This window comes from Strix aluco, chromosome 6 (assembly GCF_031877795.1).
Source record: "Strix aluco isolate bStrAlu1 chromosome 6, bStrAlu1.hap1, whole genome shotgun sequence".
NCBI classification, from domain to species: domain Eukaryota; kingdom Metazoa; phylum Chordata; class Aves; order Strigiformes; family Strigidae; genus Strix; species Strix aluco.
In genome coordinates, this window is record NC_133936.1 from 21,078,779 (window position 1) to 21,106,199 (window position 27,421).

The following is a 27,421-nucleotide window of genomic DNA, read 5'->3' on the forward strand; positions in this document are numbered from 1 at the left end:
TGTCTTCTACACTAAGCAAAGATCATGAAAGTACCAACTTTCCTCCTGTTTATTCAGTTCCCTCTTTGAAGATTATAGTTTCATAGCATCACGACCACACATCTTCAAGATCAAACACTACTTGCTAAGAAAAAGCTTGGAGACAACTGCAACATTCCTATCTGATTCTGCTCATCATAGTCCAGCAAATGACTGAAGTTATCAATGCAAGTCACTCAAAAAATCACTACTAAATGTTTCCAGGCATATGTTTAGATAACCTTTTTTGGGGAACAAAAAAAAAAAAAAAAAAAAGAGTGGAAGTATTATTTCATAATAAATAAATAATAAATAATAAATGTTTACTAATCCACATTTTAAATTAGTTTGCAAGTTGGAGCTCCCAAATTGGGACTTGATAATTACATAATCAAACACATGAAAAATGGAGTATTTTACAATAGTATCTATTGTCCACAGGCCAGTCTGAAAGGCCAGTTTCATCCGCAGTATAATTACAGATTATATTTTTGTTTTCTTTCCTTTAGTAAAATGCAGCTTCATTTTCATTTTTATTGTTCTTAATCTGAATACTAACAATTGCACTGACATATCTATTCCACATGGAGTATTTTTCTTTTAGTTTGAGAATTGGAATACCCAGGCTTTTCTTGTTATAATAGATACAGAGATGTTGTAAAGCCACTCTGCATAACCTTGTGATAGACTGAAATGAAAATACTCAAGGCAGATCATTACTCTTCCTACCCCTATCAGTGCAGCTCTTCCCACCCCTATCAGTGCAGCAAAATAGCCTCTATATGAGGATTTATCTTCTACGCACATTAAACTTTTTTCCTGTCTATGATCTGACACTCGGAATCTATAGTCTCTTAAAACAAAACCCCTTCTTCCTGAGATCAGGGAAAGCACAGAATTTAACAATAAGTAATGTGTAATAAGGTATATTTTTCAATAGATATTTCATTAAAAATCTGTATTTAAAAAACAAAATCTTCAGCTAACATTCTACATTAGATGAGTTTCTACTTTCCTGTGTGCTATTAGCAAAGAGCACAAAATTCCCAAGTCCCTAAATTATCTGTTCATCATTATGTGGAAACATTGCATGATATCAGTTAAAGTCAACGGTGTCACAGTACATATAGCTACAACAGCATATGTACGTGCTTATTGCAAGTACACATCTTAACATTTTGCAGTACTTGATGGTAAGTCCCACTTGCTAGCACATCTTTAAAATTATATTTATTTCATACCACGACACAAGGTTATTTTTCCCATTTTCAGAGAGACTTCTCTTTCACATCTTGGATTCACCCATTCCCATTCTGGCTTCTTCCAGCCCAAGTCTGAAGCTGACAGAAAAAGAACTGATTGAAAGTCCTTTGTTTTACAGCACCCAATGAATTGGACCTGTTCTCACAAAAACCCATACTTTTAGCTTTTTCCAAAAATTGAAAAGGCTGCTTTGTTTATAAGCTTCTAGAGATTCTCCCCCTTAAAGACTGTTACACTCAGAAAATGGAAGCGAGAGCATCACCTGTAACTACCTACACTACATCTTAACCACCTTTCACTGCTGTTTGCTGCGTCCTACCTCCTCCATACACACACATTTCTAACAAGTTGCTTGAAACAAATTCTAGAATTTTTTCAGTCACTTAAATTTTAGATCAAGAAGTCAAAAGTTATGCTACAGTTAGAACAAGGACTCACAAAATCCTCCTGCTAGAGAAAGTACAGTTGCTTCTATACAATAGATTTTACGTTATAGCGTACTCGTTGACAAATTACAGTTCACTGTTTAGATTCTCTGATCAGAGCTGGGAAAGGGCATTCCCTAAATTTACTTACCTTCTGCTACCTTTACAGTTGCGTTGTCCCAATTTTACCTCTAACACTCCTCCAAATAAGACTGCAAGACATCAGTTAGATCTAATGGAGAACAATGATTGCACAACAGAGTATGCTTTTAGGAGCACCTCCAGATGAAAGAGAACCTCTGAGATAAAGAATGTCAAATAAACCATTCAGAGAGTAATACAGTATCTGAACTCCTCTTCTATGTTCTTCAGAGTCACTCTGTCAGTTCTGGATGTTCAGTGCTGGTTTGCCCTAAAGCTTCTACAAAACAGAATTCATACCATGAACATTCCGTCATGGGAAAAGGGCACTACTCGGTAGAGGTATATGAACTGACCAAGACATTTCCTTGTATCTTTATGACTTGCTAAACATGTAAGGCTATGAAGGCAAACTCTCAGAACTAACAGTCAACAAGTAAACTTTTCTCCTCACGAACAGAGCTCCCACCTTGAGGTGGGCATGAAGATACAAAAGTGAGACAACTCCTGAATACTACTTTTAGTGGAGTCTAGGGTTTACAGCAGAAGCCCATGCAATGGAACAAGTTAAGCGGCTGCCATTTGAGAATATGTGTCCTTTCTTCAGGTAAACTTACTGTCTACTGTGAGAGCCCATCATGTATTTGGGTCTTGCACTGAAAGACTAAGACAAATGAACATCTGAAGAGGGAAAAAGGCTCAGAAACTGGGAAAGCAAACCACAACCACCTGCAAGGAGATCAAGAATCAAGCTTGAAATAAGCTATAGACTAGAGAAACTAAGCAAACCAAACAAACAAAAACCCCAGAATGCTGAAAATGTAAAAAAAGAAAACAGAAACTGCTTTTTCCTGGTCATTGTGTATCTGTTATAAAGACGATCGAACTGAAGAGTCCAGACAACTCACCTCAAACAAGTATCACAGAATGGCAGACACAAAAATCATAGAATCATAGAATAGGTTGGGTTGGAAGGGACCTTAAAGATCATCTAGTTCCAACCCCCTGCCATGGGCAGGGACACCTTCCACTAGACCAGGTTGCTCAAATCCCTGTCCAACCTGGCCTGGAACACTGCCAGGGAGAGGGCAGCCACAGCTTCTCTGGGCAACCTGTTCCAGTGTCTCACCACCCTCACAGTAAAGAATTTCTTCCTTATATCTCATCTAAATCTTCCCTCTTTCAGTTTAAAACTCGTTACCCCTCATCCTATCCCTACACCCCCTGATATAGAGTCCCTCCCCACCTTTCCTGTAGCCCTCTTTAAGTACTGGAAGGCCGCTATAAGGTCTCCCTGGAGCCTTCTCTTCTCCAGGCTGAACAACCCCAACTCTCTCAGCCTGTCCTCACAGGGGAGGTGCTCCAGCCCCTTGATCATCTTCATGGCCTCCTCTGGACCCGCTCAAGCAGGTCCATGTCCTTCTTATGTTGGGGCCCCCAGAGCTGGACACAGTGCTCCAGGTGGGGTCTCATGAGAGCGGAGTAGAGGGTGAGAATCCCCTCCCTCGACCTGCTGGCCACACTTCTCTCTTGATGCAGCCCAGGACACGGTTGGCTTTCTGGGCTGTGAGCGCACATTGCTGGCTGACAGCCAGTTTTCCATCCACTACTACCCCCAAGTCCTTCTCTGCAGGGCTGCTCTCAGTCAACTCATCACCTAGCCTGTATTTGTGCATGGGATTGCCTCAACCCATGTGCAGGACCTTACACCTGGCCTTGTTGAACTTCAGGAGGTTTGCATGGGCCCAGCTGTCAACTTTGTCCAGGTCCCTCTGGATAGCATCCCTTCCCTCCAGCATGTTGGCCACACTAAACAGCTTGGTGTCATTGGTAAACTTGCTGAGGGTGCATTCAATCTCACTGTCAATGTCACCAATAAGGATGTTAGACAGCGCTGGCCCCAACACTGACTCCTGAGGAACGTCACTCGTCACCGCTCTCCACTTGGACATCGAGCTGTTGACCACAACTCCTTGAGTGCAACCATCCAGGCAATTCCTTACCCATCAAGTGGTCCATCCATCAAATCCATATCTCTCCATTAAAAAATCAAAAGCATCAAAATCACTCCCAGCTTTGACTCACCTTTTTATAATACACAAATAGGCATACAATCATTAGACTCAGCATGAATCTTTTACCTTTGCTTAAGATCTATGGCTGTATGTATACATCAAACTTCTTTGTACCTCCTTTCTTACATAAAAGTCTCTAAATTTTTCTTATGCGAGGAAATTAAATTTAAACATTGAAGGTAGTCTTGAATGGCACATTCAACTTTTGCTTCAATTCCAGCACTACTTGCCAAGAATCTAAAAAAAAAGTCACAAAACTGATAACACTGTCTTTCTCTGGACATCAATTACTTTGTTTTCACATAGTTGCTTTTGGATCACAGAAAAGAGGCTCCTCAGCAGTACGTTGCTTTCTTCTGTAATTCTGTAATACATTGCCGACATTCATCTTTTAATGAAAGTCTTAAAAAAAAATATATAGTTTTCTTAATCACAATCCTTAAGAACAACTTCTGGTACCTGACAAAAGCTATCCCAAAACACTAAGATTTGTTCTGCATACTAGAAGACTTACAACTTTGTTTTTAAAAGTATCATCAGACGATAATAAAAATGTATTATTCTAATATTTATCCTTAATTTTAAGCAGCCCAAGTATTTTCTGTACCAGTCTCATGGCATCTATATAACATGCCTATCAGCTTTGGTACCAGGCTTTCATCTCTAGATCAATACCAGCATTTGATACACTGTCTCTCTCTTTATTTCTATAATAAAAGCACCAGCTGGATGTTAAGATCAAGGTATGGATCAATGAGAGTCAAGCACTGTCCATTCTTAGGTTATCCCTTCAAACCAGGCTTACAATACACGTAGGACAAAATAATGAAACATATTTACTGTATCTGCTCCATAGAAAAATATGAGCTTTCAGGTTCTAAACTCATTCACTTCGTTATTTGTAGAAGAATCTGGGGTTATATTGTATGGATATTGTGTCTAGCAGGTGGCTCAGCAGGTACCAAAGAAACCTAAGTTCAGAAACACATTTTAAGTTCCATTTCCAGGTAGAGGAACAAACATGAACAATTGTAAATCTTCTCTGATAATGGGGTATTTCACAGTGCACTTCTCTATACAGATTCCCAAGGCTGAAAGAAGACCAATATTGCAAATAATACTGGTATTTTAAAAATATTACATAAAAATAAGCTGGTGCTAGAAATGAGGCACTGGGTAAATAGCTCTCCCAACACAAAAACGTGTCATGCAACTGATATGCCAACTGACATGCCAGTAATAATGCTACAAGTGATAAGACTATTAATAAACTGATTTTTGAAGATTATCTCTGTGGGTTTACTCAGTGAGGTTCCAGCAAACAACAAATCATCTGCAGATGTTTTCTTACCTATGTCTATATTCAGATGACTGCTACAATGAAAGCAAAAAATGTGAAATACCTATGTTTCCACTCTCTTTCCATAAATAAATTGGATCAAGAAAATAAGGCATCCCTGGAATCAAGACATGTTTTCAAAGCTTTTGCTAGAGAAAAGTTTTTCCTGGTCAATGGGATATGTGGAATCCCCCCCTAACTAGCCTCATCTCTAAAGAAAAGGACTTTTTAAAAAAAAAAAAAGTCATATCCTAGAGAGAAATAAGTCACAGGACTGGGACGGTAACCATGACAGTAAGGTGAAAGCTTAATGGAATCTTCAGATGTCTGGTTCACACTAAAAGCGAGAAAGCAACAAATGAATCCTCCAGTTCCCTCCAGACCATTTGGAACAGACACTGCCTGTCTGATTGTCTGTCCCCATGGCAGTGGCAGTCTTGAAAACAGAAGAGACTGTATTCGAGCCATAATTAATGCAATGTTTTTTCTTATTACAAGGAAAAAGGGGAGGTGGTACGGGGATGTTTTTAATTGTGCCCCTCTTAGCATTAAAGGGCAGCAACTCCAGTATAAGGTTATGTAATGTAATATGAAAGACTAGCCAGCTCCCGAGCACAGATAGCCACTGACTTAGTAACAAAACATAGTTAGTTCCTCTCAAGGCATAAGAATTGCCTCGCTGTTAGGAAGACAGCCAAGAGCTCAGAATCCTAGCAGGCAACAGGGGATAAAAAATACCTTATGCTATAAGTTAGCTTAAAGGTTATTATTATTACTGAGGAATTATAGACATGTGTTCTTAAACAGAAGTTCCTTTATAGCACATTCTTTTGTGCCAAAAGTATTTTTCTCCTAAAATAAATAAATACATACAAATGAAAAAGAAGCAGTATAGTGGAAAATTAGTTCCAACATTACTTCTAAGGAGGTTAAGAACGTAAGACTTCTGAAGTAAATAGGGCTAACACAAAATACAAACTTGGCATGTCCATGTGCAAGATACCTCTGCAGTAAGCATATACTTATGCAACCTTTCCACAAAGTATAAAATACAAAAAAACCCCCCGATTTACTACCAAAAGTACAAAAAACTTGAATGACATTCAAAACTATTAAAACTTCATACGACTTTATTATATTTAGTTATGGAAACAGCCTGACAGAAAAGAAAGAGAGCAGGAAAGAGAAAGCAGTAAATCTGTAACAGTAATTGAGTAATATATAACTGGCTGAATAAACAGGAAAAGAAAACAAAGAGCAGCTTGAACTGAAAGGGGGAGCTTAACCTTTGATACACTAATAAATCTAACAAATGCTTAAAACTCAAGCAAACATATGTTACCTTCACTAGGGACAAACCCCCAAATCTTTTTTCAACAACTGCTATAAAAGGATGCTCACACAGATGTTCTTCTCCTATGACCAGTAAGAAAAGTTCGATTAAGGGCTCTCAAATAGAGTAAAACCTGAATCTGCCCTTCTGGCTGTTATCTCCTAGTCATGAAAGCAGCTATAACACCACTGTCTTTCAAAGCCAGCAGATGAAACACCTAGAGCTGTGCTCATGGCTTTTTCAGCTGCCATTCTGAACATCAATAGAGGTAAGAATTGCCAATTTATCTGAGCTTTTCTGCTGCTGCTTTTCTCTCCTGTTCAAAATCATGTTTTAGAAGTAACACTGGAGGCAGACACTGGATGGATTTAGAGGTTGGGAAGGGTAAGGAAAAGGAAACAGACCCACTCAAGTATCACAGCAGCCAGGAAAGAGGCCGATATGGACCCTTCCCTTTTTCCTCACATACACACGTGCCTCAAATACAGGTACGTGGGTGTAGGTGTGGGTGGGTAACATAACAATGCAGGACAGCAGCTAGGAAGCTCTTCAGTAACAGCAGGGAAGACAAACTTTACTCCCTCTTCCTTTTAGCTGCTACAGAAGGTTGGGTTCAGCTGCAACAGTCCCATTTCCCAGCTGAAGACTCAGATACAGGAAGAATAATTCTGTCAAGCACATCAATGCAACTTTGGAAAGCACTGCAGCTAATCTCTGTTTTTCATGCAGGTGTCTGGAACAGAACAAGCTTTCTCCCTTGTAGAAAGCTCTTCAGCCACCAGGAGTCTTTTCTTAGCAGTTATGTCCTTTAACTACCTATATTTTGGTAACACTTCAAAATGTTCTGTACATTTGCATAACCAAGAAATAGGAGAGGCTAACAGACTGGAGAACAGACATCACATTAAGCACTGGAAAGAAATGGGACACAGGGAAATTTTCCTATCCTGAGCTTAAAAAAAAAATTCAAATTATATATATACAGAGGCTATGTGACACATGAAGAATGGACAGAGAGTTCCTACACAGACAACCATGTCAGCAAACAAGGTACTCTCGTTCATTACAGGAAAGAAAATGAGAAAGGAAAAAAAAAAGTTCAGGCTAAGAAATAGTACTAAAACAAGCATTTTCTTTAATAAATTGCAGGAGAAGCATCTTGGCAGTTAATAACCCCCAAAACTAGGATGTAATAAAGAGGTTTCTCCCAAAGTATGAACAACATAGCTTTAGTTCCCCAAACAGAAGCACTGAGCATCTCGGGGTAACACACCTTGCAAAACTAAGAAGAAATGCTTTGAGTACCTACCTGCCAACAGATTCTCCTGCTCATCTTTCACAGCATCTTCCTCAGAAAGCAAAGTGGAAAACCCTCTTACCTTCAAGAACAGGGTGGCATTTACTACCTCCTCAAATGTCAGTGCTGCTGCTGGAGCCCAAGCCTGATCCCTCATGCACTGTGTGAACGCAGATGGGTGGTACAAAGCACAGCCAGAAGTCCTATCCCAGCTCTCTTCATAGCGTAAACCCGACCAGCAGTTTTCACAGCCACCTTTACTGCTGCTGACAGCAGAAGCTCCCTCCCCTTTGTCCTACTTTAAGTTAAACTCCCTCATTGGTTGTCAATTCAAGGCCCCAAATGAATGCTATTATTTCCTCCCCAAACTCATCCCCAACTACATACAAGACCTGTCATTAGCCCCATTCTCTGATTTCTTCTGCACACTCAAAATCCCCTAGATCCATTTCTTGCTGGATTCTTGCAACAGGCAAGGAAGAAAAAAGATATTTCTTCAAAGAAAGCTGGCTCCCCCGCATGATGGTGGTAACACCAAAGCTATTTTGGATGACCTATTACTTCCATTAGAAAGCCTCTGCTCTTTCTGAAAAAGGGTACAGGACTTCAGCATTAACTATAAAGTAGGAAAAAATTCTTTAGGAAGGGGAGAAGCTTACTTCTTACTAACCTTTTATACGGATTATAATCAGCAGCAGCAGTCTGCTCTGGGGAATGTAGAGAAACTTTCCCATACAACTATGCTGATGAATAATTTGCTGTAACTACTATACTTCTCTCCTGTATTCACCCCCTCATCCTTTTCAACTTTCACTATCACAAGTTTACACCCAGTATTTTTCACTGCTGAGTTTTAATCATATTAACATATGATTCAGTGCCAGAAGCATAACTGAACAAGATTTCTTAAATTCTTTCTTTGTTGCTGTAAGCAAAGTGCAGCGAGGCATTGTGAAGTTATTTAGGCATTGAGTCTATTTAGGTACTACAAAATTATTTTAATGCTTTCCATGATAAATGAAAGTGATACATAATATTCAACGAATACACACAATACACAGCAATGACTCTACTAAGGCGTTGACTTTTACAAGTTATTACAAACAAGTGGGTTTTCTTCCAAACAGAAGTGTAGATCAAAATCAGATGTAAGACAATTAAGGCCAGAAAAGCCTTACAGTCTCTATGAAGTAACAACATTCTCCCATTTAAAATAATCTCAATAACCTCATTCAAGCTTCTAGGCCCCAATCAGCTTAAAATATGGAACAGCTTCTATACCCAGAAATGTATCACCAAAATTTCAGCAGTCTATCCACATGAATTATAGGTCTTTTTATACCCTCATCTTGAGCCAGAAATGGGATTAAAAAAAGCTTTTGTACCTTGGACTATAAGAATTACATACTTTCTCTGAAAACAGGACAACAGACATAAATTCTTCGTTCTTTTTACAGGCCTACATTTGAGTTCTGGCAATTTACCTACTGTCCTACACCCAAATTCTGCCTTCCCTCAAAAGTGCAATGACTTAAAATGCTGCTGCAGATATATAATTATCGGTAAATATTCTTCCTCACAGCAGGTGTTAGGACAAGTTCAACCAAACAAGCAGGGAAACGCTGTGTAAATACCAACATTTGCATCCTTAGTCTTGCAAAATATGTGTCACTTTACATCAATTAACATTTCCAGAATTCCCATTTACACCAACCAGAACAGTTCTGTGGGTCAAAGTTTTATCCATGTATAGCAAACAAAAGTATTGCTAGTATGACACTCACCAGTAAGATAATACAAGTATTACTTTGAAGCCATTCTGCTGATCATCTGAACAAGGGAGGAAGAACAGTTAGAACTGACTGCACTACTTTCCCGCTTACCTGCAAGATAACAGAGGTTTTTCTTCTCCATTAAAATCAAGTGAATTTCTTTCAACAGCATATGCAGGTAGAAGGGACGGAGTGTGTGTGTGCATGGCAAGCTCACGGTTGTCCCCTTCCGCTACTGGTGACATCAGTAAGCCTACCTATTTATAATCCCACCACCTGACCACACAGCCTACGGAGTACATCTAGAGATTTGTATAGCCATTAATCCTGACATCTCTACTTCAGCCAATTCAGAAGAGAGTATTAAGTAGCTTTGTTATGTCTTCTGTGGCTTTATACCGTAAAAATAATCCAATCCTGTTTTCTGCGTCCCTTTTAATTTTGCAAGACAAGTTTAATGGTAAGTTTTAGAATTAGGACTCTTTCTTCCATGTTTTTTAGCTTTTCCTGTGTCTCTGTCTGTAAGATACCAAACTAAACAGTTCAGGTGAGCAAATTTTAATGATCAGTGGAATACTTAGGCAGTAGAGACAAATACCCATTTAATGTAGTTAATTTCATCATCAGTACTACCTACAAAATTATTGAAGCTTAAGATGTTGATGAATCAATTTCACAAACAAAAGTACAATATTTATGCTATCAGAAAGACAAAAAACAACTTTGCAGTGTTTGAAGTAGGTTAATTTACAAAAGCTTGACCTTATTGTCAATTAAAAACAGAAGCTGCTCAAAAGCAATTCTCAAAGTCAAACCTAACACATACAGCCATGTAAGGACTGCTTACAATTAAGTCTGCCCAGGAATGGGAAGGAATGCAGTCAAACTCTTTGGGCAAGCACTATCATCAGTGGCAACATCCTGCAGGTTCCTATCATTGGTAAATGTTGCTTCTAGACCTGTATCAGGCCACACAGTGTTTCGAAGTGGCTTGTGTACCACTTCAGTGAGAGGATAACATCTGTGTGAGTGCACGTGTGCTGAGTGAACATTCCTGACAACTCCTTGTCCAGACTCTCTTACTCAAGAATTCCCATCACTAGCATCCATCCCCCATTATGTCAGACAAAACAGAAATGTAAGTCAGTTTTACCTAACGTGTGTAAGGTTAAATGAAAGATCAATCAGTGTGTTACAAGTCAAATGCAGTCTGCAACCAAACTTCAAGAGTTAACAATACAAAGAATAGAAATCCTTCAAGCAATTTCAATTGCTTGAAAATCTGGGAACAGAGATAATGCAGATGCAGTACGACTTGCAGGACTAGACTGCCAGCAGTAAGAATTTCAGTGCAGACAGTATCAATGTTGTCTAAAATACTAACACATTCCCTATGGCTAATATGTCCTACACAGGACAAAACATTTGGGAATTCCACTTGGAGGTGTTAATTACTACTCGGGTCCAAGGGCTGTAGCTAGAAATATTCTGTTAATATTCACAATAATAAAATGTCCTAGTGGTATCTTGAGGTACTCAATTTTACATGCTGTTTATCTACTTAGCAATTCCCTTCTTATGGCTTTCACATATTAAGCAGTAAATTTATCGTTGCTGAAAATCACGTGGTTTTCATTCAGGGAGTCACCAATGGAATTTAATACTATCAACCACAATAAACAAGTGCCCAAGATTTCAGATAACTTGAAAGGGAATAAAGGAAAGGTTTTCCATTTCTGCAATTATGTACCTGGCTACTTCCCCTGCATCTCACAGATTAGTTTTACTTTTTCTCCCAATGACATCACTCTGCATAGGCTACTAGTTTTTGGTGTTTTTTGTTTTTGTTTTTTTGTTGGGGTTTTTTTTGTAAGTTCCTAGAACAATTGTGAAAGGTAAAACGTTGAGAATTTTAAAGACAGGGTGGAGGGATTACTTAGGGTATTAGGAAAAAAACCAAACATCTAAGGGAATGGAATTAAAATGTTTCATTAGAATTTCTTTAGGATTAGAATTTTAAAATGTTTCTCATTTTTCCATAAAGCATCTACTTAAATTACTCATCTTGGCACTGCTGTATTAGCAAACAGTCCCTAAAAAGGAAACATCAATTGACAAGTATCAGCAGCAAAAGGGAATGAATGCTTGTGAATGGATCATAAACATGGAATGTATTTTATTTCTTGTGTGCATGCTTTAAAAAGAAGTAAACAATCTAATTTTGCTAACTACAGTGACACAATAGTGCTAAATACAAAATGCTTTCTAGAGAGGCCCCTGTATAGGTCACATTTTTAGTACGTATGTTTCATACTCTTTAAATCACAGAATTGTTTCCAAGACCAAAAGGATATAAAGACTTGCATATACTAGTGAGAGCAGTAAAACAAAAGCTTCCCAATATTCATTTTTAATCTTTAATACCTTCAGATTCAATTGCCAGTGATTACCCAGAGCATTGAGTATTTCTGCACTGGGAGGGGGGGGGAACAAAACCAAACACACCAAACAAAAACCCCCAGAAGCCCAATAGGCTGTTAGAACTCAACGGATGTGTATCAATTATCTGCATATGGAAAAGCTGGTTAGATTTATTATGTTTTTTAAAAATTCCCCAACAGGGACAAATCTGTGAAGTTGGGAGCTCTTTGAACCTATTGTCTCTATTGTTATAAACAAAACATTGTTTTTTAAAACTATCTGATATTTCATCTAACCCTGAAATAGTAATGATTATTTTTTAAAATAATATCCATGAGAAGCTAAAGTCTGAAAGCAGCAAGAATGGCAGGAAACCTGGATTTCTAGGCTAAGAATAGGCATTCTTCCAAATTAAATTCTTGCTTTATTAGTCTATTACTTCAGTTGCTTTGTACGTACTGAGATGACATCTCATCTGTGATGGATCAACCCAGTCAGGTCTCCAGGGAAAGGCAAATAGTTTTGTTCTATCAAAAAAAACCTGAAGAAGAGAGCATAGACAAGAGGCTTCCAAATGGCTTGGAAGCAGACCAAGAACTTGTTTTTCATATACAGTCTATAATCAACTTTCCTTGTTGATGTGACTTGCATAATCACTCAGTGTTAAGGGGGACTTAATCACGTTTCCATTATTTAACATTTGGTTTAAGGATTTTATGCAGCACCATTAGACAATTCTGTTGCATGTTCTCTTTTCACTTACTTGGAACAGTTAGAACACAACAAATTGGTACATGTACAAATGGTAAATGTAAGAACATGAAAGCTGAGAGACCACATCATTTTGTCCCTTATATGAAAGCCATATCACACCTTTGACCATCCCTGTTGATCCTCTCTGAACCTTCTCCAGTTTTACTATATGCTTTTGGAGATGACAGAGACCATAACTGTGCACTGTATTGTCATTATAGATTATACAGTGACATAATCATGTTTTCTCTCTTCTTCTCTATTCCTTTTACACATGGCAAACTGATTTGTATTAAATGGATCTAAGGTGAATTTAATCTCATTCTATTATCCATTTATTTTTGTAAAATCCTTCTGCAAGTCTTCAGAGTCACGTCTCCTCTCATTACTATGAATAATAACTTTTTACTGTCACCAAACCTGCCACCTGACTATTCAGCTGCTTTTCTAGGTTATTAACATGTTGAACTAAGAGTTCCAGCACAGATCCCTGTGGAACTCCAAGGTTGCCTCCCCTCACCTCCATAGTAGACCATTTCACATACCTTTGCTCTTAGTTTTGGGCAAGTTACTTACCCATGCAAGATCTACAGTCTCATGCCATGCTTGTTTAGTTTTCCTAAAAGGCTTTAGGTTTGACACAAGCAGAAGCCTTTTGAAAGACCAGAAAGACTGCACCAGCTGGCTTTTCCTCATCCATTTGGTCAGCTCAGCACTTAGATTCTTTTTATATTTTTACAGCATTAAGACATTTACACTGTAGATATACTGCTATATCGAAGAGTTCCTCATTTTATTCTAACTGTGCTTGTTGCATCACAGTCTGCAGAGAAACAGATTTTTGTTTGTAAGTTCACTCACCAAATTTATAGTTTGTCTTGAATACTAAGGCAGTACTTAAGAGCCCTCACCAAAGCCGTCCTAGTTGCTGTGCAAATTCAGGATAAAAAGAGAGTGCCTACTCAGAAAACTTTTGGGGACAATATCTTGGGCTGCCTGTCGTCAGTGTGACTTCTCTTTAACTGCTGCATGACTCTTCCACTTCTCTATCTCAAGTACAACCTTTTATCCTCATTTTCACATCATAGATCACTCCTCTCTCTACTCATCCCAAAGGTAATATGCAAACACTAGCACATTTTATGACCTTACTGAGTCACATTTCATCTCAGCTGCTAAGGATCTGCCTCACTATCCCACAGTTATTTTAGAATTTTCTTCTGTGCCAGTTCTCTTCCCAAGAGCAATGTTTGTAACTTTTTTCATTGGACCACCACCTTCTCACCCAAGGTTCTACCTGCATTACACCTACAAACATCCGACAATGGAGAATCCATAATATTTCATGGTAATACATTACAAGTTCCCTCCTTTTTAAGGTCAAAGACAACGACAAATCAATGGACTTGGGAAAGTTTGTACGGATTAAGCTCTTTAGAGGAACACAGGGTTAAGGTAAAAGGAGCAGCAAAAACCCCAGCATCTGATGAGAGCAACATGCTTCAATTCATGCTCACTATTCAGAGAAAGAGAAAATACTAATAGATGTTATCCAGAAGTTTTTACTTACTTAAAACCAAAAAGAACTCTAAATTGCAAGACAATCCTCACCTTCTGAGTTTTGATGATTCAGACGTATTTGAGAGAATATGACACTGAAATTGAGGGGTCATTAATTGCCCAGGTATTACCATTTTGGAAAGTCAGCACCTCTTCGTCCCCAAATACTGAAGTTACAATACAGAAATTGTAAACTAAACCAAATACATCATTTAAGGGGTAAATGACACATTACTACAGTGGTGGCACTGCCACAGCAGTAATGGTTGCCACAAATAAAATATAAGAGACAACTGGGGTTGTAAATTGGGGGATTTTTTTCCTAGTATTTTCCATGTCAACTTGATATGGCTAGGTAACAGATGGTATATTATGTTTTTCCTGCTTTGACACAATTTAAAAACAAGCTACAGATGGCTATAATGAAATCCTTGTTAACACACTTATATTTTCACAGTTTAGTATAGCAATAATGAAACTTTCAGGTCTGGAATTTCCTGTTGGTTAATTAGTGGTTAGGTTAATAGCCTGAGGAAGTGCACAACCCAAAAAGTTTCCTTATTGTTTAATCATATAATTACTATATTCATATTTCTGGGAAAGCTCTCAAGACAGATTTAATGTCACAGTAAAGCTACCTTTATAACCCTCCCTCTGTTTGTGAAACAACTGTATTATTTTATTTAGCAGAGTGTGTAGGCAGGAAGGCCATGAACAGGACTAATTCAGCTGCCTCTGGGAAGTTTCAGCTTGTTTTTATTTTAGATACACTAACATACACTTACAGAATTCTTCAAATACACATTACACCAAACACTCTACAGAAAAGCTAGGATCAAGAACTCTTGGTCTATTGCTATAATGTTTCCATAAGATCATTGATTAATGCTTAAATAATTCCTTTTTTTTTAATCCCAGTTTATAACCCTCCATAAAAGCTTGAAATACAACACATGGTTAGGAGCACACCAAGATATCACTAGATCTGGGATCTAGAAAGAGAAAAAAAAAGAATCACCACAAATCTTGTATTCAGGTTATTTCGATAAACGAAGCTGCTGCTGTAACATAAACATGCATAACACTAGCTGTAAATTAAACAACATGATTAAAATAGTAGTGAAGGATGTGGTATTCACAGCTAAAAGCTCTCTGGGGTTTAGTAATCCACACTCCAGTTACTGATGACACTGTGCCTTCATTACTGTGTTACTTACCCTACAAGATTAAAGCTGCAGCAAAGAGCCATACCCACACACGCTCCAGTCATGCCTTCACTGGGTGGTACAGGCATATCCCCAGACAATTGATACCTATGCTGGTGCTACAGCACAAGAAAACTGGTATCGTGGCAGAACCAGGTCCCAAAATATGATTGAATGATGTTGTTGAATTTTTTTTTTTTAACTGCCATCACCAAAAACCTACACTTAGAAAATGCAGCCCTCCTGTACAAGCAGTAACATACTGAGTTACCACGCAAACACCAACTGAAACAACCGTACCACTCTATGAAGCACTAGAGGTTCAAAAGAGGATCGCTACTGCCAAGACATCATGCAAGGAACACAATGTGGAAAACTTGACTTGTGACCAAACTTACACAGTTAAAAAGAGACAGTATGCAACTATTTAAAAGCTGTAATGCTAAAAATATCTTTTAAGCCTCCAAACTCACTTATGACAGAGGACCACAGGGAATTTCTAACAAACACCTTATTCTTTAACAAACATTATTATTATGACTATTCTGTAAGATTCCGGAGCCCTCCCATTTCTTCACAATTTATTTAGACAACATTAAGGAGAACTGAAACAGTATTATCTTCCTTAACCAGCGGAAGCAGGAGCCACACACAACAAAGACAATTTCGGGAACACTAAATGTCACTATGGGATTCAACAATCAAATGTACCCAAAAACAAACAACTGAAAAAAAACCCCAGTGTTTTTGGATATCTGAGAATTACAGCTCCAAACAGAACTACTGAATGTCCTTAAATCACTCTCAGAGGCCTAGAAAGTCAATAAAAAAAAAATGACAGACAAAATAAAGCTCCCACAGTGATGATCTTCTGAAAAATCCCATGTTTTAATTCAGAAACTTCAGATCCAGTTTCACATACAAGCTTTCATAATAATATCCATTCCTTGACAGAATAGTCTGTACTTCGATGGATCTTTTTATGGCACTGTTGCTGTAAGGAATTTAGATGTAGCTTTATTAAAAAGTTGAACAAGTTTCTTGTTCTGAATGTTTACATGTAGTATAATGCTGTTTTTAAAAACCTGTAGCTTTGGTCAAGTTTAGTAACACTCACTCTTCTCCTCCCAAAACAAAAAGTTAAAAATAATTGCAATGTTTCAATGCTAAACAGTTTGTGAAGCAAGGACACCTTATGTTTGCTTCATCCAGCACTCCTCCACTCCATTCCTCAGAACTGTGTATCGGGTGGTGTCCTCTTCATCTTTTAAGTTCCTGCACTTATCAGATGATAAATTAGAAAGGAAGGAAGAAAATAAAGAGAAAGGAAAAATAATAAAAGCGAACATCATACTGCAGTTATAAATTTTGTCATGCAAGTTTCAGGTACTTCCTCAAAGTGAAGTAAACATGAGACAATGGAAAAATTATACAATCAATCACACTGGGATCAATACTAAAATTTGTAATGAAAAGCCCTCCCCTTTTTCATGATGACATTAAATAATTCAGATCAGAGTTTGTTTACAGGAGCTGAAACTGATTTACAGCACGGCCTTCGTTCCAAAGCAGCAAGAAGCCACCTGGGGAGCAAAAGCCCACAGTTGCAAAGATGGCACCTGGGAAGGAATGTGCCTCAGGTTCTCTGCCACCCATAAGGGAGGAATGAGGAAGAAAAACAGAGTGTTCTTTCTTACTTAATATGCACACACACAAGCTCCTTAATTCAGATAAGCACATATCTTTGGAATCAGTATCACAGACAACTAAACTGGGAGTATACCACACCAACTTCTGGAAGGGGCAGCTAGTCACATTTGGGGATTCTCTCTAGTATTTAAAAGAAGAAAGCACAAATCAACAAAGTTGAAAAAAAAAGAGAATATGCCTCCCAAAATACTGACTTCATTATAGATATAGCAGAGACGATATGGTACCATTAACAAAACAGTTTAAAATATCTCCAAGAAGATCAAACGTAACACCCTGAAAGTACTATTTGCACCACTACGATTTAAATTTTTTTAAAAAAAGCTCAAGTTGGAGTTTGTCTGATTCAAACCATAGTTCTAAAGTAATATTCAGAAGAAGTGCAAGTGCTCCAGTCATACTCAATCTCTGTTACACAGGTTACAGTATTGGGGAATTTACTTTTTTTATTTTAATTTTAGAAAATCTACAGTATAATACTAGAAAAAACACTCCTGCCATGGGCTTTTGGGGGTGGGGGGGGTGGGGGGTGGGAAATGTATTTTACATTGGCAAAAAATGACAGAGATCATGTTTCATCTTCCACCATTCAAATATTTTGCTGGAACACCCACTTGAATGTAGAAACCTTACTTGCACTACCTCAACAGGAGCTCATAGGCTCCTTGAACTTGCTACTAGAGAAACCAGATATTCTAGAAACTAGGTACAACACCCTAACGGGCGTACAGCTCATCAGAGTGCTATACCACTTGTGCAGACTGTCTCCTCTCTGCAATAGTACAAAACAGATGCCTAACAAAATTTTGTACGCTAAAATATCCCAAGTTCTTATAAGCTCTTCACAGAGCAGGACTGTCAAGCTTGATTTTCTACCTACTCAGAAAAGATTAATAAAAGAGGTGATTCAAGTATTCAAACACTTCTATTTGTGGGGAATACCAATACTGAAATCCTATCAAATGAAAAAGCTTACAAAGAACAAAATGAATGAAAGCAGGAGAAATGAAGAAATGCCAATAGCACAGTTCAGTGAAGCCAAGTTCTGCTGGGGGGGGGGGGGGGGGGGGGGGGGGGAGGGAGAGAGAGAGAGAAATATTTACTCATGCAGTAAGAGGCCTCTTATGCCACAGTAAGTTCACAAATGTTTCTAGGTGTATTGTCATTTAAACTACTAAAAAATCATTACATTATTGTAGAGTTATATACCAGTCACACAGAACATTTGGTCTGCTTACCTGATTATTATCTACTTTTAAACTTGAGCCTACAATACACCAAGTTTTTATGATTCAGTGTTTTACTTTAGCCTCGTAAACTTTGAAGGCCTTCAACAGAAAGGCAAACAGTTATGGTAGGTGGCTATTTCTGGCAATATTTTTCTTCTATTAAACAGTCCAAGTTGGACACAGCATATCACAGAACTGAAGGAACAGCATGTGGCAACACCAGGGCTTTTTGTTGGGGTTGTTTTGGTTTCCCTCTCGCCTTGTGTACTGTTTGTAAAAACCAAAGAGCATCTTTTCATAAAGTTTCCTAAAGATAGAAAGTTTTATAGATGAGCTCATGTGACAGTTTTTTAAATTTTAAAAATATAAACAGAAGTACCTATTAAAAAGAAATGGAAGGGCATACAGCAACAGTCATGAATTTCACAACCACGAGCACAGATTTTCCTTCACAACGAAATAAAGTGCCATTACAGACACTAATGGGCAATGCTGAAGTCTTACCAGAACTTGAATCACATGGTATACCAAGTTTTTAAATGTATTTTCTTAAAATAAAATCACAGTCTTTTTGTGATCTAGGGTATGAAGTGAGACACTTTGCTAGCCAAAGTTCTAATATGGAAAAGACTCAAGCCAGGACCTGCGATACACAAGAATGTACATGCATGTGTGCATTTCAGTATTCTGTTTTGTTTTAAGAAAGGGTAATCAGAATTGTCCATGACTTACATTTGAGTCATTTGAAAAACATCCACTGAACAAAAAACATCTAAAGTACAATAAACTTGCTCCTTCCATTGACTGCAATATAAATTGTTACAGCATCCTGAATAGATTCTGTAGTAACTTTAAATCACAGACACTTTAGTTTACACATCCCCAATACTGCAGAAGCCTGATATGTGACAGACAGACCAAACAAGCTTCCTAAAGAAAGATAAGTCATAAAAAACTTCTCCGTGACTTTCCCCTCACATCCACTTCTACCTTTGGTTTTTACTATCTGGAAATCCAGGCTACCTAACTGCAAGTATTAAACCACTCAAAAACGTTTCACAAAAATAAAGTACAGTCTTTTAAATGTTTCTTTTTAAGCCTTTTGTTCATCATTTTGCTTAGATACACACTGTATTTATATTAAACATAATTAAAAAATTGCAACACTTGTCTAAGAAATCCTTCTGACAACACTAGAAGAAGAAAACTGCATTTTTAATTCTCACTGTTTAAGACTTTCCAACTAGACATAACAAACAGTACAACCTACAGGTATGGACTGTAGTATCAGATATTTCTACTGCTGGATTTAAGATTCTGCAAGAACTCAGACCCCACATTCACATGACTATTTACAGTTTACAAGCAAGATATGTGAATTTGGAAAAAGAGACATTCACTTTTTAGAAAAGGCCAAGTACAACTTCTGTAATTAGGACACAAATGTGAATGTAAGCACCTGCTTATCAGAGAAAGCCTACAAACATTAAATACACAGCTCGATACTTACGTGCTCTCACATTTTGTTTCTATTACAGAAAAATAAAAAGCCCTCAGTGAAGATACTGAAGCCCAGAGGTGTCTGAGTAACACATGCCGAGGCTTTGCTAGCCCAGACTCGATTTGTCCCCTTAGTCACTCGTCCTGTCTCCACACAGCGCGAGCAGCTCTGGGGCAGGCAGTGAGCGCTCTGTGATGTGAGGAAAGCGAGCAGGCCAAGAGCAGAGCAACACAAGCCTGGTAAGTTCATTACATTAAAATAAGTTACTTTTGCAGCAAGAAAATGCTGAAAGCATGTTAAAAGCATTACAATAAAAACCTCTTACAACACTAAAAGCGCCAATTTAAAACACTCAAAAAAAAATGTAGCCAAACACTGTCCTTGGACAAGAGAGTGGCAGGTCAGCTTTTGGTACCTCAGGGCCAGGTGGTGGGCGGTGGCAGTGAGCCCAGGGAACTGCTGCCCACACACACCTGCACTGAGCGACAGCATTAGTGCTGGCACCTAGGCAACAGGGGCAAGAGAGTCAGTTCTGCTCCCTGCCAGAATGGCAGGAAGAAAATACAGATGGGTAAAGCCCTGCTTTTCACCCAGAGATGTTAGTAAAACTAAGCTGAGTGAAAAAAACCACATTCTGCTCTCTGAGACAGGCCAGGCAGGTGAAGTGCTGCAAAGTTCCTTCCTATACACTTGCTTGGTGTGAAATATCCTCAACATTGTATTACTTCCTATAAATGAAAACCAGAGACTTAAACCTGCAGGCACTTACTTACCCACCCCCCCCAAGATTTGAGTGACTCTTCAAAATGGTGCAAGGCAAAGCACAACATATCCCTCAAAGCATAATGCTGCTTTTAAGAACAAAGTCTCTCCGACATCCTTTGATTAAAGTCAACAAAAATGCAGATGCCTTGAATGCAAAATAGTATCAACGATCTTCATAAGAAATGCTGTGTCTACTTAGTCAATCTAATTTTAAAATTAAACCATCTTCCTAGACCTCTTTCTGGTTCTCCATCTAAGCAGGGACAAATAATGCTGTCTCACACAAGTTAGGCAAAGAAATGTGCTGTACTATCCTGGTTAGACCAGGTCTGCAGCCAGGAATACAGACATTTTAGAAATTCACAAGTGATCTTCCCACTGGGGATGAGGGACCAGAAACTGGTTTAAGAGGAGCCATGAAAAAAAAAGCCACAGGGTGGCACTGCAGGTAGGCTGTATTTTGAAACTTCTTGGCTTCTTATTCTTTTCCAGGCAAATCAGAGCATATCTAATCCCATCTGTATAAAACAGGAGACTGGTTCATTAGTTTTTCTTCAAGCATTGTATTGTTCAGCAACAAATATCCCTAGAATATAAATCACATCTTAAAAGAGGTACTCTACTGCAGAGATATCAGGGTATCTTACAAATTCATTAAATGGTATTAAGAGCATAACACACGAATGCTATTGTAAAGGTACTCTGAGAATTGATATATATTTTGGGTTTGTTAGTTCATTTTGAAATAATTTAAGAAAAAAATCTTCAAAAAGCATGTGCATTTTCATACAAAAGCTACAGAATTTTCTTCCTATCATGACTTTTTATCAATGTTGAGATGCCAGAATCTAAACAGTTCTCTCTTCCTCTGAAAGGAAGGACAGTATTAACATGAGAAAGTGAATGCAAGTCTGTGAAAAAATCTTAATACTGCATTCAACACTATCATATTCTTTTAAAACATTTTCCTTCTCATGTATAAAAGATTCATGCATCATTTCATCAAAAATAGAAGACTTAATACAGCAATATTTCAAAGCAAGACTTAGGAGTCTATTTAATCTGCTTTACTGGCTTCTTCTCCCCCAAATTTCAAATCCCTGGCATTCAAACTGAAAGCCAAAACATTTGCAAGAAAAGCTATTCCTGTTTAGTGAAGAAACTGTTTTCAAAGGAGATTTGGAGGTCATCCAGGATTGCAACAGTTACTTTCCACTTTATAAAACAAAAGCTTCCTTTCAAGGTATAAACCTGATATTTCAGTAGATTCTAAACTAACAGATAATGTATGACTATACACAACCATTTTAGTCACCTGGAATCCTAGATCATTTTAAATGTTCAGTTTGAAAGTATGATCAGTAACAGCCTTCCTTGTCAATGCTTCTAGTAATAAATGAAAATAAGCAAAAAGTTGTATTTTCATTCAGTTGCATCACATTATAAATTAGAACACCAATTCATCTGCTGTCATTTTTCTGACCCCAGAGTGCAAGAATTCTAAAAAATGTGAAGTTTTATTCCCTCAGACAGAAGTTCAAGAATGGATTGGTAACTGTTTCAACAGTCAAGTAACAATAAACCATTCTTTTTGCCACAAGATTGCTCCTTGTATTTTTTTAAACTGTTTATATAGGGAGATTATTTTGCTATTAGACGGCATGACATTAATATACTGACAAAGAAATACGACAATATAGCGGTGACTTTAACACTGGATAAGGCAGATGATTATATAATGGTATTGATTTCCAAAGCTACACAAATTCTACTTGAGCATATTATCTACCTATTTTGCTGACTCTTATACTAAAGCACTCTACAGTCTAATAAACAGTTTCAGATACTGTTTATTAAAAACATTAAACTATTTAGTATTAGAAACAAATACTAAATTAACAGGTTAGTGACCTGATAAAATAAATTGATTTGGGCACCAAAACTTCAGTGCCTGAGTCAGTATTTCCTAAAAATCATATATTTAATACATATTCTTTAAAATATATATTTAATAGAAAAAAAACCCAAGAAACTGCAAAACACAAAGGAAAATACTTATTACTGAAAAGATTTAGCTATTATTATTTCCTCTGCTTGGGTTTGGAGAGCAAGGGCTTCTGCTGAAGTGTTTGCCTGTAGACACTGAGTAACTATACTCATAACACTTCATACAATAACTTCCCAGTTCATCATACTGTTTACACATAACACAGCAAGGTCATGTGCTGATGCAACTGATGACAGTGAGCTCCATTAGTTCTAAATAAAATAAACTATTTAAGCTAAAAATAGACAACACTGGATGCAATCTAATAGTGCCTCAAATACATTTTCTGTCCACCTCTATTGCCACCTATACCATTATTAATAGAAAACTAAACACAACTGGACAAATTTGGGAAGCAGGTACTTTGCTCATCAAGGCCATAGCCTTAAAAGTATGGCCTCTGAGAAAGCTGTGTATAATAAGATACGTGGAGGAAGTAACTACCATGACTTCTGTTGAGTTCTGTTTTCTTCTGCTGTTTAATTTCCTCACTTAAGGCAGAGAAGTGTTCACTGTTAATTTGTACGTATTTTGCACAGGTTTGGAATAACGCATCAGGATGGCACAAGGAACCCTATGCAACTAAATAGCTAATTTTGCTAATCATATTGCTAATAATCAAATTGCTAATCATAATTTCAAAACTAGCCAATGCATTAAGCTTCCATAGTTGGTCATTAGTAATTTGAACAGCACTTGGTCTATTATATGCCATTACAGAACTTTGCAGTTCTAGATGAGGAGGTTACACACACACTTCCCAATGAAAAATAATAAAAAAATTCAAATACTAAAATTTTAACTTGCAAAAGTCAAATAACAAAGAAAGGATTCTGACAATCCTAGTCCTGTCTCACCCACTGTAGAACAAATTAAAAAATTTAAAAAGAAAAAAATAAATCTGTTTTCACATCTTTGGTATCTGAGAATTTCATGTCTATTTATGCATGCAGATGACCAAATAGTTCCCTTCATTTTTTCAAATACCCTTGAACAGAAGTATTTGTTCAAGAACATAAAGAACAGAAATTAAAGAGCTGCATAGCTTTTATCACTGCAATGCAAAACATTTATGTCCAATTCTTAACTGCAGTATCACACAATTCTACACTCTTCCTCAAAAGTGCAATCAATATGCAGCCCCCATTTCTATACAAACCACAGGAATTTAGATGCAAGAAAACAAGTTTTAAAAAGCAAAACAAAACTCTCCAGACAACTACTAGCCAGCACTGTGAGACACATTCTTACATTCCCATGGAAAGTTAACAGTACAAGGAGCCACATGTTCCCTTGAGGCCATGCACAACTGAACTATTGGACAACGAACAAGTTCTGATCCCCCTCACTTGCACATACACATAGATCATGGGAACTCGTTTTCTCTGGGTCACTCGGCTACACAGCTGTGTGTCATTTGTTTTTAGAACACAAATGTCTTCCTCTAAATGAACAACCAATTACTGCATGATCCAAAAAAAAATATCCAGAAAAGACAAAAATATCTGTATTGCTAGTATGGTATGCTTGACAGCGTAGGCTAAAAACATATGCAAAGCTCCTATTTCACTAAACAGTACAAGAGTATCTTATGAGCACAAATTCTGCCAAATTAAAAATTTGAGACAGGTGACTATTATCATAAGATCACTCCCAGGAGTCCAAAATCTATGTTGCAGAAGCCCCATTACACTGTGACAATCTTGTCTCCAGTTTGTTGCTGACATATGACTAAAACTTACACTAGCTTTCTGCATCTTTCTATTATTTTCTCATTACTTAAAATAGAAATTAATAACAACTATCAAGATTATCTAATGGATCAAAAAGATATTTTCACTCCTGGATTCCTACTGAGATTTAAAATGTAGCCTGCATACATGAAGACTTCTTTCCATGTAACTGCAGCTACCAAAATATGTAAGTGGTTTTGTGTTTAAAGCGCTGGGACAGCCACAAATTAAGTTTGTTAGACAAAGGTGGTCTAGCATTGACTTGGACATACAGATAGGGATCAGAAAAATAGGCTATGGCCTTATTTGTCACTTTGGATATGTACAGAGGACCAACAAGCTGTGTCTTACTGCTAGGAGATACCAGAATTCACCTGTCAAATTAGGGATTAAAGACAGAGGAAACAGACTGTGTGATTCCTCCTCTTCATAAGGTCCACCAACCTTTCACCATCTTCTGTATATAAGGACCAGCCATTGGCTACACAACCTCACTGAATCCCACTGCAAATCACAGTATGAATTACTAGACCACACCTAACTACTCGCCAACAGCCTGACTGAATCTGTTTTCTAAACAAAAAAGAAAATTAACATGGCTAAACAATGGTTGTTCATAAAACACCTCGCACCACTGCACTATTTCTGCATGTGCAGTCACATGGTTTCTCAAGCTCACCATCCTTTTTAGTCTCATAATTCTGTTTTCTGCATATTTGCTGATGTGAAATGACAGGGTTGAATGGGGGATACAACTGTCACAGTAACACTGTATGAAACATTTTTTTAGACCGTATGTTTAAGTATGATCCAGCAGCTTTTAAAAATACTCTACCATTAGCCTTCTGGGGTTATACGTGTCTAATAAGGATACCAGGTGGCTGTCAAAACCAAAAAATCATAAAATTACATAAGTTTCTGAGAAAACTGCAGGACAAATTTTACAGCTAGGCCAAGCTATCATTTCTCTCTCTTTTTACTGGTCTTTTTTAGCCCAAATTACATGGCTGCATAACTTTTATCACAACTGACACCAAGTGATGCAGCTGAGTGACTGGTGAAGGGAAAGATAGAATCATAGAATCATTTACATTGGAAAAGACCCTTAAGATCATTGAGTCCAACTGTAAACCTAATGCTGCCAAGTCCTCACCTTCTTCATTGGAGGGGGTGAAGCCGCCTCTTCACATTATCCCCTCCTGTTCATATTCTTTCAATTTTTTTAAAATAAGAAAGAGAAGAAAGGAAATCGTCCCCACTTGCTCATAATGGGCAAACCCACAACATGCCTCTGGGTCACACTGGGTAGATGTTCCAGCCTTCCACACTTCTTACGCAAGGGGCTGGAAGGGAACAAGAACAGAAACTGAAACTAGAAAGAACAATCTTTCTGCTCATCTTGAGCTTATGTGAAGCACCATGCCGTGGTCAGTGAAAGCTGTCACCACAGATTCCCAAAGAAGAATATGTACATTGACCCTACTGGTTTATGTACTTGGAATTCAAGACACTTAGCTTTCTTTATAAGCTGTGTTAAGGGAAGTGTGTAATGAGAATTAATTTAACATTTGACAGATCATTTCTACTGTTGGCAACTACCAACAGTGACAATATATACAGCATTGTCATCTGAAAATATGCAGAACTTTTAAGAATAAGCTCTAAAAACCAAAGGAAAATGCTTGAACTCAAACACCGTCAGTGAGTATACACATATAAGTATGCGTAAGCATATGTAAACCAACAGAACAAGTCAAATGAGTAAACAGTGATTCTAGTAGTATTTAGAATTATCCTTTCATGTACAAAACATACTCTTGCTTATATGCCACAAACAAATACGGATAGCTTAATTTCATCGGCACAATGAAACACAATTCCATATTCCATATATACTAAGGTTTGGTATTACTATGTTGTTCTTCTAACCGGAATTTAAGATTAGTCTGAGTCTCAAGATGTACAGTAGAACTTGTTCATGATACTAGCCTGAAGTTTTTTGGGTTTATTAAACATGTAAGTACATTGTAAAACTCAAGACAGTAGAAACTGAAACAAGCTGGCTGTTTGCCAAGACAGAGCAGACCCTTTTGTACATTCTGGAAAAGACACATACAAGCTTAGTTGCCAAAGGATCCAGTTACAGGCCTTGGTATCCCATCCTGTTTTATCATGTAGCTCTTTCTGAAAAATCTGAGTATTTCATAGCCAAATTCCAATCTGAAACTCCCACTTACGGAAGCTCAAGGGATGTAAATCACCTCCTTCCTTTCTTGGCATCCTCTGCCTTCGAACATGACGCTGTTATGTTCAAATCAGACCAAATTACCAAGCCTAAACATTTAAAGTGACATTAAGCAGACAACATTGCAATCAACCCTTTCATTTTTTTTGATATGCCACTTTTCTCTCTCACGAGCCATCTTTATTTCCAACAGAATTATAATAATATAATATAAAAAAACAAAAAAAAAGGATCTCAGAACTATCACTGGTATTTCACCGGATTTGCTGCATGTGATTAAGCTTAAAAGCAAGCTGAGTGATGTCTTATACTCACTACTATTCATTATTGTATTAATTGCAGCAAGAATCCTTACACGAGCAAACCAATTTTAAATAGAAGTCAGGGTGTAACAGCTGGAATTATAAAATGCTATGGTACAATGCAAATCTTCTACCTAAAAGTCAATTAGCCAAAACAGATCAGATAAATAAAAACTGGCTCAGGCCAGGTTAGAGTACCTTCCAGCAAATACACTTGAACTTTTTCAGATGACAAAGCCAACATTTAACCATAGGAATCAGTGGTATCCCTGACACTTGTAGTTTAA

At 37.6% G+C, this 27,421-nt stretch overlaps 1 protein-coding gene across 7 annotated transcripts in view; it reads right to left on the reverse strand.

Annotated features, from left to right (window-relative positions):
- Positions 1–27,421, reverse strand: part of COBLL1 (cordon-bleu WH2 repeat protein like 1) — a 91,983-nt gene that overhangs the window by 47,646 nt on the left and 16,916 nt on the right. The window contains exon 1 of one of the 7 annotated variants that reach the window (XM_074828987.1): positions 25,741–25,864. The exons of 5 other annotated variants lie outside the window; for them this stretch is intronic. The gene's annotated coding sequence lies outside the window, so the exon portion shown is untranslated. Of the gene's footprint in view, positions 1–7,973; positions 8,064–25,740; positions 25,865–27,421 lie in introns of those variants that run through there. One more of the 7 variants, XM_074828989.1, reaches the window with a different exon arrangement.